This window comes from Acomys russatus, chromosome 1 (assembly GCF_903995435.1).
Source record: "Acomys russatus chromosome 1, mAcoRus1.1, whole genome shotgun sequence".
Lineage (NCBI taxonomy): Eukaryota > Metazoa > Chordata > Mammalia > Rodentia > Muridae > Acomys > Acomys russatus.
In genome coordinates this window covers 29,439,399-29,452,105 of record NC_067137.1, presented here as the reverse complement: position 1 = coordinate 29,452,105, position 12,707 = coordinate 29,439,399, and the positions used below count along the sequence as shown (strand labels likewise).

Sequence of the window (12,707 nt, the reverse complement as noted above, 5' to 3'; positions counted from 1 at the left end):
TTAAACAGTTGCTAAGGGTTATAAAATGATTTAATATGCTATTAAGCAGAGATATAAACTATCAAAGTTTAAATTTCCAGGGAGAGATTTAAATATCAATTACACTTGAATCCAATTTATATGCAGTTCCTCCTAGACCCCAGCCCAGAAGCCTACACTGTCCATTCCCTCGTGGTGGGGCGACACACAGCTTCTCTGAAAGCAGCTTGAAAACCCAACTCAGTGCATCGCTTTCCTGAGAAATTGCTGTGGTCAGGGAAGCCAGGTCCAGAGTGTCCACAGCATTTTCCCCCTTGAAATGGAGAACAAAATCAAATTTGGAAGAAATGGAGAGGATATGTGTTCCTGTTGAATGATGAGAAAGGATAGTTAAGAACCTTTTTTTCCCTCATTTTTTTAAATTTTCTTATATATTTATTAATTTATTCATTTTACATCTCAATTGTTAGTCGTTAAGAACCTTTTTTGAAACCAGAGTAGGGCTCTAACTTCTGAACTTTCTCCACCTCTCACTTGGTCACTGCTGGCGACATTTCAAAGGGTGGGTTTTTTTGTTTGCATGTGTGTGTGTGTGTGTGTGTGTGTGTGTGTGTGTGTGTTTGCATTTTAAGGAAAAGTAACGGGGAAATTCTTTCTTCATCTGAATCCTCTCTTCTTATCAACTTTTTAAAACTTGGCTCTTCAGGCTCACCACAGCCCCTCTTTGCAGACATTTTGGCTGTGGAAAGTGACTGTCCCAATTCAGCTCACCTGGGACCCCTGGACAGGTTCTACTGACTCGGATCTACCCCCATCAGCTCCCCCTGCTAACTGTCCTGACACACGGGACACACAGAGCCAGCCTTCATGGGACACAGATGTAACTCAGCATCCCTGCCCTCGCTCCTTACTCTCGTGCCAAGAGGACCAAGTGCCGTGAGAAAAGCACCAGGAAAGCAGAAGCTACAACATTACCACGTGTTCATATCAGACTCCATGTCAGCACCTGGCCATCATGCAATCTTCGACCTCCTGGATCCCAAGACAGCCTTCTGGATGACTAAAGGGATTCGGGTCTGGCCGTGGGTCCTGTGATCCGGGCTGCCTCGGGGATTTCATTGGGACAGGGATGTAAGTTTGAGACCTGCCTGGCAACAGCATGAGTTCAAGGCCAGCCTGGGCAATTTGGTGAGACCCTGTTACGAAATGAAAAATGAAGAGGATTGTGGGTATAGCTTAGTGGCACTCTACCACTTGCCATGAAGAAAACCCTGTGCTCAGTCCCCAGCACTACAAAGATGTGAAGAATGAGTGGTGAGGAACCTGGCGTACACACACAAGCTTGCAATCCCAGCATTTAGGAGACTGAGGCAGGAGAATCCCCATGAGTTCAAAGACAGCCTGAGCCAGAACATGGAAACAGCCTAAGTGTCCATCAGTAGAAGAATGGATAAAGAAACTGTGGTACATATACACTATGGAATACTACTCAGCTATTAGAAACAAGGAATTCCCAAAATTTATGGATAAATGGACTGAGCTAGAAATGATCATAATGAGTGAGGTAACCCAGAAGCAGAAAGACTCAAATGGTATATACTCACTTATATCTGCATACTAGCCCAAGGGGCATGTTCCATGAAAGCCTTCACTTACCAGGAAACTGGGACAGAGGGGAGGACATCCTATTGGGACTTTAAATGAGAGAAGCATGGGAGAATAGCAAAGTAGAAGAATCCAGAGGGTCCTAGAAACCTACAAGTAGAACATTATGATAGGCAGATTTGGGCCCAGGGGTCCCGCTCAAACTAAGGCACCAGCCAAGGACAATACAGGCAGTAAACTTTAAACCCCTACCCAGATCTAGCCAATGGTCAGAACAGTCTCCACACTTGAGTGGAGAGTGGGATATGACTTTCTCGCGTACTCTGGTGCCTCACATTTGACCATGTCCCCTGTAGGGGGAGACCTGGTGGTACTCAGAGGAAGGATAGCAGGTTACCAAGAAGAGACTTGATACCCTATGAGCATATACAGGGGGAGGTAATCCCCCTCAGGAACAGTCATAGGGGAGGGGAATAATGGGAAAATGGGAGGGAGGGAAGAATGGGAGGATACAAGGGATGGGATAACCATTGAGATGTAACAAGAATAAATTAATAAAAAATAAAAATAAAAAAAAACAAACAAACAAACAAACAAAACCAAAGCAAGGACAGTGAGATGGCTGAGGGTAAAGGTGTCTGCTTCACAGACGTGAGAGCATGAGCTTCAGTCCTGGAAGCGCCTGAAGGTGAGAGAATGAATGGCCCCACTCAGTGGACCTCTGACCTCCATACACACACCATGGCATGTGCACACACACACACACACACACACCATATACACAAACAATATTAATGATAATAAATTAATTTTTAAATTAATGCCACACACCAAAAAGGTGAATGAGGTGTTGGAAAACATGGCTGCTCAGCTGATAGCAGCAGTCTGTTTGGGGGTTTTTTGTTTTGTTTTGTTTTGTTTTGTTTTTTAAGACAGGGTTTCTCTGTGTAGCCTTGACTATCCTGGGCTCACTTTGTAGACCAGGCTGGCCTCAAACTCATAGCGATCTGCCTGCCTCTGCCTCCCGAGTGCTGGGATTAAAGGCGTGTGCCACCACGCCTGGCTTATAGCAACAGTCTGGAAGGGTGGGGAAGACTGGCTTCAAGAGTGTTTGCAGAAGTGTTTGCAGAATATTTATCTCCTAGTGCCAAACAATTGCCTCTCGGCACCCAGGGGTCCAGAGATTGCCCTATCACGGCACGATAGGATTGCAATGATAAAAGAGGCATGCTCCAAGCTTCTCCAGAAAGAGAACAAGATTCCCCCAAGTCAACAGTGACTGAAAAAGCCCCCCACAGACTGAGCACCCCAGAGAGATCATGGACACTTCCCACTGCTTTGGAAGAGGCATGTGCCAGTGTCCAGAGGCACCTGGCAAGGCAGCCTGTCATCACATAGCCATGAGTTTCAAAGCATCACTCGCAGTGAAGCTCTGCTGTGTGGATGGTCCATTTTCCATTCTCAAGATAAATTTTGCCTGCCCAGGAAGCAGCTCAGAGATGCTCCTCTGCCTAGGGTGGAGAGGCTGCACACTTACTGTGCAAGCAGGGTTTACCGTCATAGCCCACTCATCACCTCTCATGACTTCAGACTCCTCACGTCAGTTATGTCTGAAGATGAAAGGGCTCAAGGTAGGATCTTCCCAACATGTACTTAGCAGAGAAGACTCTCAGGAAAAAAAAAAATGATTTTTTTTTTCTTATCCTTTCTATCTGCTAAGCTTGAGGCTCCAAAGATGAGCATGGATCTAGGGCGTGGGAAGAGATTCTAGAAGGAGCTGTGGTGTACCGCCCAAGCTCACCCACACCTGCCAAGTGGTCATGCAGGCTCTTGCCACAGGGAAGTCTCCTCTCCAGTGTCTGCAGACTCGAGTTCCCTATGCTGCAATAAGGGGCGGGAGGGGGAGGGTGGGGGCAGGGATGATCAATGCAGCTTCCACATCTGCTGGTGCTCTCTCCTCCCAATGTGGCCCCCGCAGCTACTCACATGGGCAAAGCCCCACTGAGGAAGGCAGCCTCCAGGTCCCACCAAGTGGGAGCAAGTCCTAAGTCACATGGTCTGCAGGTTACTATTGATCATTTCCAACTACGACTCCTTTCTGAGAAGCTCCTTTGAGGTTTAAGAGTAGATTCTTGTGTGAACAGCAGTAATCTGGGCCCAGCGTCTGAGAAGAGTGAGCCCCACCCCCAGAGAGACCTGCTCAGCCTCGTTCCCCAGCAAAGCACGCTGGACCCATGCCCAGGTTTTGCCCCACCACTCCCAGCCCAGGCCAGAAGGGCCTGATGGGACATTTCAAATGTGTTGCCTCCTCCACTCCTTAGGAAGAACATTCAGCAAAGCTTCACATGCCACTGAAAGGAAACAAGGGAAAGGTTTATATTAATGTTGGAGCATCACATCAAGAGATGGGATCAGACTCCTGTTCTCTCATAAACAGGGTTGTAAAAGTCCTGAAGGAGCTAGTCTCCAGCATCCCTGGCCAGAAATGTGTGCCTTTCCACTCAGCTGCCATGCACACAAGCAACGTCTCCACGACCTGGAAGAAAGAAAAGAGGAAAGAAAGCCACCAGGACCTGGGTAACCCCAGAGCCCACACATCATTTGAAACTAGTTCAGTGTCTAGCCCACCTAAAGTCTCAGAATGCATTTCCAAAATCCTGACTGCCTTGGAGCTGGGTCTCCTTCACTCCACCCAGACCAGGAAATGCTCGAGCAACCTTTGATGAGGGCTTAGTATGCCCTTGTCACAGATGAAGAGTCTAAGGCAAGAATTTTCGCTGGGTGGGAGGGGCAGACAGAATCTGAGCCAATGTCTTCCTCCTGCGATGGTTTTGCCTCTTACTGACCACAAAGATGTCACACACATGCACTTACACCTCTGTGTACACAGGCACACATGCACATGTGCACACACACACATGAGAGAGAGAGAGCGAGAGAGAGAGAGAGAGAGAGAGAGAGAGAGAGAGAGAGCGAGAAGGAGGGAGAGAGCTGTCTACATGGCAGCCCCTTGCGTACCCTGGCAGCTAGTTGCCCATAGCCCCAGCTTCCAGAAGAAACATTTCTCCCTTCTGTTTTTCTAGAAGGGAGCATAAGGGCATGGTTTGCAATATAAACAATAGAGGGGATGGGCCCCGCACTCAGATCTTCCTGTTTCAGTGTAACCACAGTGCTGTGACCCTTTGCTACTCTCAAACCCACTCTTGTCATACAATATATGAACTATGCATAAACAGCTCTGGGTTATGATGTGTTTCCTAAAACTAAGAGGACTTCAGCCATAACACTGACATTTTGTTTCTGGAAATTAAAGCCTGGGGACAGTGAAAACAATGTCCATCAATTTATGAATCGTATTTCCTTGCATACTTCAATCCCCAGCGCTTGTGGTGAAACAGAATGAGGGTTTGTTTCTGATGGCACTGTCTCTGGACCGGCAGGCTTGCCGGCTTCAACCAAAGCTTCGTAGCAGGAAGCCAGGCTCTCCAAATAAGGTCCTCAATGGCAGCCTGAGTAGCTGATGCCTCAAGAAATGACTGGAATGAGACCCACACCAGATGGACGTACTGATTCTTCTTGGGACACAGGCATCCTGCCCCTGCCCAGCTCCCAGCAAGAAGGTCAAACACCATGGGGACACTGATCTAAGGACTCAGCAGACACTGGTTTCTCAGGTGGCTAGCACAGACCTCATTCTGAACCTTGCCTGACCCCCCAGACTCCTTGCCAGCTATGGTGTGATTCCCAGTAAGCTGGAGGCTCAGCCAGTCTGTTGCTCAAAGCGACATTTTAGGGAGGGTAATTTAGGGGGCACATAGAAAGAATCTTTACTTTGAAGGGTAGGTAGAGAGCAACATGATGCGATGGTGGAATTTCAGAACCTGAGCTAGCTAGCGTTGGTTGGGTAGAATTACAGGAATAGCCATCTCCTGCCCCCATGAGCAAAGCCAAGGTAAATGGTAGAACCCTGGAGAGCTGAGGAAAGTCTCTAGAGCTTTGGAAGTGAGAGGACCATGCACAGCTAGGGTGAGGAGAGAAAGGCTGCTTGTGATATAGCCCAATGCGGTTAGGACTCTCTCGAGAGCTGTCGTACCTGGTGTTGCTCCAGGACACCTCATCCAGCCCTGCTCCAACTCCACGTCCTCTAGGAAGCATCCCTGGGATGCCCACGGCACACTACAACCTTCTTCCTCCACGGTCCATGGCCATAGTCTGTGCAGCTCCTACCTGGCCAGGTTGGTTCAGACCCACCTGGAGACAGGCACAGGCTTATCATACTCAGTGGGGGACCAATGGGACACTGGAAGCAGGACCATGCATTACCCTGTAAGTTCCACTGAGGCTCAGGCATGTCAAGACTTGCAGAGAGACCCACTGAGCCTCAAGCAGACTGGCTGGGGAGAGGGCCAGTCGTCATGCAGCCTGCCCCCCATGCTCAATCCACCCTGTTCTCATTTCACAGCCAAACATGCCTTCCCCATGACTGGTGTAGGAGGCCCAGTGGCCAGCCCTTTCTTCAAGGCCCCTGGATACCGTCCAGGCATCACGGCTAGATGACAGCCTTGCCTTCTACATCTTCTCCCAAGTCCCTCTGCAGCCCCCTTAGAAGCCCTCCACAACTTAAGGTCACAGGTCATGGCTCATTAGAAGCAGAAGTAAGCCCTGCCCTGTGCCAACTCTTTCTGAGCACCATTACTTCCCGCCAGCACTGCTCCCAGAGGGCCAACTGGGCCTGGCAGCCAGCACCATCCATCCCTGGGGGCAACCTGACTGGTCAGAGAGGCTGAAAAGAAGCCAATCCCAGGCAACAGTCACCCTTTTTTTACAAGGCTAGTGTGGAGCCATGTGGAGCCAAGGAAGAGGCTGAGAACCGCCCAGAGCTCCCTGAGTGGAGCAATGGCAAGCCTGGCCTAGACTGCACTGGTTTGGGGACAGGGTAGGCCTGCACAGAGAGCCCTCGCCTGGAAAGAAGCCTAACATAGTCCAAACCGCTAGTCCAGACACAAGACTCCAGGGCTCTGGCCTTCATTTGGACAATGCATTGAGATGCCTAACAGATTGCCTAGGAGATACAAGTTAACATTACAAAACTATTCTCCACGCAACCAAAGGGTGACACTAATAGACTCTTTTTTGAACAGGTAAGTGCCCCCCCCCCCTTGGGAGAGGCAAAGGGGCTCTTCCACTTGGAACCATGCCACCTATGTGTTAATCGCTCGCCCTTTAGTGTAAAACAGTTTAACCAGCTTGATTGCCCGGCTGGAAGAATTCAAATTTCTGAAAGAGTGGATTCTGTTTGAATCCGACGCAGGGTGGGGCAGAGAGTGTCGTATGAGGCTCAGAAGAATGGGAAATAAAAAGGAATTGTTCAGCCAGAGGGCCAAATAAGGAGACAAAGAAGAACTGGCTGATCACATCTGAGGTCCAGGAGGGAGGGAGGCCCTCGGGGTTGGGCACCAGCCTGCTCGACAGGCTGACACATAGGGAGCCACAAGCCAAGTGTTCTAAACAACAGCAATTGCAGGCTCAGCCTGGGTCCTAGAGGGCTAGCTTCCACCACCCCCAGGTGTCTGGCTGGCTGCTGGTGACCCAGAACCTTCTCTGGCATCACCTAGTCTTGTTTAGCCTTCACCTGGGGTTCCCTGTATTTAAATGTCCCCTGGTATAGGGACGCCTGTCATTAGATCATGCTCTATCTAATCAATATGATTTCCTCTTACCTTTATCTACAATGATCTTATTTCCAAACGAGGTTTCACTCAGGGGAAGAGGGGGTCAGGGCTTCAATAATGTAAGGGAATGTGGTTCTGCCTTCTGTAAAGGGTGGCACACCGGGATGAACTGAGCCCTACAGAGCTCAGCCCTGACCATGAGCCACTGTTAAAATACCATTCCCCAGAGTCATCTTCAACAGGGAAAGAGTGCACCAAATGGTTGCCACTGCCAAATGGCCAGCCCTGAAAACACACATACAAGTAATATTGTATGGACTGAGTAGGTGATATTAGGAATATAGGTATATATATATATATACATTATGCATACAATAAAAGTTAGTGGGAAAAATGAATAAGGGAGTTGAGAGGGGGTATGTGAGGGTTTAGAGGGAGGAAAGGGAAAAGAGAAATGTTGTAATTCTATTATAATTTCAAAAATAAAATAAATCTATCACTCCCATATTGTCTCCAGTAACCTACCTGTGGATAGGTGGCATAGTAAGGGCCCTTTTACACCTGCCTCCCTATGTCCTGGCAGGTCTAGAGGCCAGATCCATATCTATGAGGTGTAGGGAGCAGGGAGTTGATCTTTCCAAAGGTGTCAGCAATATCAAGATCTCAGTGCCTTGGAGAGTTACATAAGCCTCAAGCAAGGCCGTGGTGGTCAGTCTTCCCAGTACCTAGGGGTTCTGAGCCTATGCATTACAGGGCGCAAGATGAGGCTTGACACCCACTAGGTAAGCCTTGAGAATCTCTATGGAAAAACATACCATCAAAAGTCCCATTTATAAGCAGCAGGAGCAGTGTGGCCCGCTCAGGTGGACACACTGCCTTCAAAACAGAGCCTGGACTAAGACACACACACCTGTCCCAGGCCCGTACACCCTTGTTTCTTAGGCTGGTCTGAGGAGCCCACTCATGGTGTGCTGGCGACACCTAGTGGCCACATAGGAAATGGCACTCCTAGGCCAGCAGGCTGGTCTATAAAACAGCAGGCCACTGATGGCCATGTGTCAGTAGCTATGCTAGAGGTGAGTACCACATCTTCTGGTCTCCCCAGACCTCGAGGGGACAGCAAGGTCTCCTCCCATTTAGAAATATCCAGCCACATTCACAGCTCTTTCAAGAACACACCTTGCAGGGCTGAAGAGACCAGCCAGCAGGGGATCCAGATTCAATTCCCGCACTTGATGGCTCACAAGGGTCTGAAACTCCACTTCTAGGGGAATCTGATGCCCTCTCCTCGTCTTTGTGAACACTGCTAGCATGTGATACACAAACATTCAGGCAAGCAAATCACCCATACACAGAAGTAATTTTTAACACGCGCGCACACCTTGCGTGAGTAAGCCTGGCCAACCCTGTGGCAGGCCTTCCTCCACCTGGAATGGGTTTCCAGGCTCCAGTGGGGAAGGGACAAGAACTCAGTGGCCAGCAGAGCCTTAGCCTGGGCCTCTGCCTCAGAACGGCAACACAAGCCCCACCCCAGCCTGGACTCATACTCCCCAGCCCTGAAGTAAAAGAGGGAGGGAGTGATGTTGTGTGGCCTTTCCCACAGACATAACACTGGTCTATTTAGGAAACCAAAAATCAGAGCAAAGAAAGAGTTTCACCCAAGGCAGACTTGGACTTGGTGACTCAGTGAGTTTATTGGGGTTACTCACAGGAGAAGGTGTGAGGGTTACATTCAGATGCACGGTGCCTCAAACCACAGAATCACCAAAAAGTCTGACTATGAGTGACAGATTCAGAAGAGCAGCACCCCCAGGGCCTCCTGCCCAGCCTGAAGGCAGTTCCACCAAAGAGAGTCTCCTCCAGTGCCAGCAACTGTTCATGGCTTATGGGGTGGGTAGGGCCTGAGGCATGAGTGCTTATGGATCTTGTAACTTCCTGAGCTCTTGGGTCTGGTCAGTTTCCTTGGCTTCCTGGGTCACTCTCTCCCAGAAGCTCCTGTCCACCATAGGCATCACCCGAGCCCCTGTAGCTACCTAGAAAAGACTGGAACCATCCAGAAAAGAGACAGCAGCTCACTTTCTGCTTTCTTCTCCTTGAGCTTGGCCCAAAGTAGACCCTGAAACCCAAGTACAGGGTAACCAGGGGTATCAAGGCCAGGAGAACTCAGCTTGTTAGTGGGGTCAACTGCAGTGGGTGGGGTGTCAGGCAAGTGCTAATCCTGAGGCCTGGGAAGCATCCTGGAGGCCCTTCCTGGGCTGGCCTTCCTGTCCAGCTCGGAACTCTGACCCTTCCAAGGCCACCTTCGCTGTGTGGCTGGAGACCTCCTTCCTCCAAGTATCATTATCCTCAGCCAACAGCATTTGTGATGAGCCCAGAGGGTCTTTGCATTCAGTAACTAGATAAGGAGAAATTGAAGCCTAGAGAGTTAGGGGGAAAACTGCCCAAACCACAGAGCTAGAAAGCGACGGGAGCCAGTGACATTAAGTTTAATATGATTTTATTTGATCTGATGTATCCAAAATATTATCATTTCAACACATAATCAATATAAAAATGTTAGCAATGGTTAGCATTCTTCTTTTTTAACAGAGACTTCACAATCTGGTATTTATTTAACACTTACAGTGTATCACCATTTGAACATGACGCTTTCATCAGAAATATCTGATTGAGACACACACACTCCGCAGATGCTGGTGCACAACTTTAAATGTGAAGTTGTTGGTCCAAACACACTTTAGCAATTTCTAGTAACTAAATTAGAAGTGTGTGTGTGTGTGTGTGTGAGTGAGTGAGTGTGTGTTGCATGCCTACATGCACATACACATGCATATGCATGCATGGTGTGTGCACATGCACACACGTGTGCAAACACATGCATGTAAAACACAGGACTCAATGTCAGTCCTCAGTTGCTCTGTGCCTTATCTTTTAACACAGTTTACCACTGATCCTGGGACTCCCCCATACAGTTGGACTGGCTGAGCAGGGAGCTTTAGGGACCTGCCTGGCTCCACACCAGCCCCTGGTGATAGGATTATAGCTACATACCACCCAGGTTTTACCTGGATGCTGGATTTTGGGTGGCCAGCAGCCTGTTAGCCTAAGAAGCATTTTCTGGACTGGCCCATCTCCTCAGCCCCAAATTAGACATTTTTATAGTTTAAACTGAATTGAATGAAATTAGTGATTCGGGCCCTTGGTCACACTAGCAACAATTGCCACACGGGCAACAACCCCAGGCACTTACAGCTTGTACCTGCCCAACAGTGTGTCACCACTGGTGGCCACCCTACATGAGCCACACACAACTGTGGATACTCTCCTAGAGCTCAGAGCCAGCAGCTGACAGACACCCGATGAGGCACAGCCCAAGGCCCCACAGGAAAACACATGCCCAGCATGCTCAGTGGGCCTGGCTGACTTGACTGCCCTGCCCCATTCTCTTTGTCTGTGCCTCCACTCGGTGCTGAGTTCTCCTTGCCACCCTTGTACCCTTGGGCCTGCCTGACCTTGGGCTTGTCCAAGAGACCCCAAGAATGGTAAGAAAGGGCCCACGGCTGTGCTATTGGAAGAACACAAGTAAAGTTCTTACAAGGGGAGCAGGGCTCCGGTCTTGCCTTTTCTAATAAACCTGGTTAACAAACGGGGGATGGAAAGCAGCTGCCTGTGGGTCTGAGGGACGAAGCTAACTCCCAGTACTCCACAGAATGAAGCCCAGTGTGACCCCAGTTTATGGGTCACAATGAAAGACTTTTGTCATACTCCATGGCCCAGTATCCCCAGGGCAATTTCCTTCTAACCAAGCAAGACTGGAACTGACCTAGGGAAGGGGAGAGGGAGACAGGGATTTGAGAGTCCCCAATGTAGCCTGCTCCCCAGGATCCAGTCTTCCTCCATCTGCCACACCCACCTCATAGCTATGAACTGCTCCCCTGGCATTGGCCCTGACAGTGGGTCATGGGTGATCCTGTGTCTTTTCTGAGGGTCTGTGAGCCACTTTTAACCTCCCATTGTGGCTACATGTTGTCTAAAGACCCTAGAGGGCTGGCAAGATGCCCCAGCAGGTACCGATATTGCCACCAAGCCTGACAACCTGAGTTTGAGTTCTAAAACACACAAAGTGGAAAGAAGGTTGTTCTCTCACCCCTACTCATGCACCATAGGCACACACATGCACACTCACACATGCATAAATAAATAAATAAATAAATAAATAAATAAATAAATAGAAGTGGTAGTGCACACCTTTAATCCCAGCATCTGGGAGGCAGAGGCAGGTGGATCTCTGTGAGTTTGAGGCCAGTCTGGTCTACAAAACAAGTCCAGAACAGCCAGGACTACAAGAGAAACCACGTCTAGGGGCAGGGTGTGGGATGGGGTGGGACTGACTAAGACCCAGCAGAGCAGTGGTGGTGCAGCACTCAGGAGGCAGGTGCAGGAGAATCTCTGAGTTTTAGGCCAGCCTGGTCTACAGAGTGAGTTACAGGGCAACCAAGGCCATACAGAGACATCCCATCTCAAAAATAAATAAATAGTCCCTTTCCATCTCCGGCTGCGGTAGGAAGAGGAGCCGCCGCCATGTCCGCGCATCTGCAGTGGATGGTCGTTCGAAACTGCTCCAGTTTCCTGATCAAAAGGAACAAGCAGACCTATAGCACTGAGCCCAATAATCTGAAGGCCCGCAACTCCTTCACTACCACGGGCTGATTCACCACAAGACTGTGGAAGTGGAGCCTGCGGCCGATGGCAAAGGAGTCGTCGTGGTCATGAAACGCAGATCCGGTCAGCTAAAACCTGCTACTTCTTATGTGAGGACCACCATCAACAAGAATGCCCGGGCCACCCTCAGCAGCATCAGACACATGATCCGGAAGAACAACTACTGCCCCGATCTGCGGATGGCGGCCATCGCAGGGCCAGTGCCATCCTGCGAAGCCAAAAGCCTGTGGTGGTGAAGAGGATATGGACCCGCCCCACCAAGAGATCCTGAGCCCCATATCCCAAAAGCAATAAAAAGTCCGCTGACCTTTCAAAATAAATAAATAAATAAATAAATAAAAATAAAAATAAATAAGACCCTATAGACCCCAGAGAAGCCTGTGCCCTGTCCTGGATGCCATATACTCAGCCAGGTGAGGTAGGTCTTAACATGTCCCAAGAAACAGGCCTCCAAAACCCAAGCAATGGCAAAAGCAAGTGCGAAATCCAGCGGGCGGCGAGGGGTGCGGGGGTAAGGGGGCTGTCAAGGGGAGAAGAAAACAAACAGAGCCACCTTCAGAACTGAGACCTTTTGGGAGCCCTTTCTACTTTGGCATGTGCTGCATCAGCTTGGCACAAACTTAACCGATCGCCAGGCCAGCAGAGATCTCCGTTCTTCCACCTTTGCCTCCCAGGGTTGACTTGCAAAGCCTTAATAGATTGGCTTTGTAGGGTGGGAAAAAAAAAAAA

General features: G+C 49.4%; 1 pseudogene; it reads left to right on the top strand.

Annotated features, from left to right (window-relative positions):
• The first annotated feature begins 11,834 nt into the window (after positions 1–11,834).
• LOC127195836 (60S ribosomal protein L28-like) lies at positions 11,835–12,249 on the top strand (annotated as a pseudogene).
• The last annotated feature ends 458 nt before the right edge of the window (positions 12,250–12,707 follow it).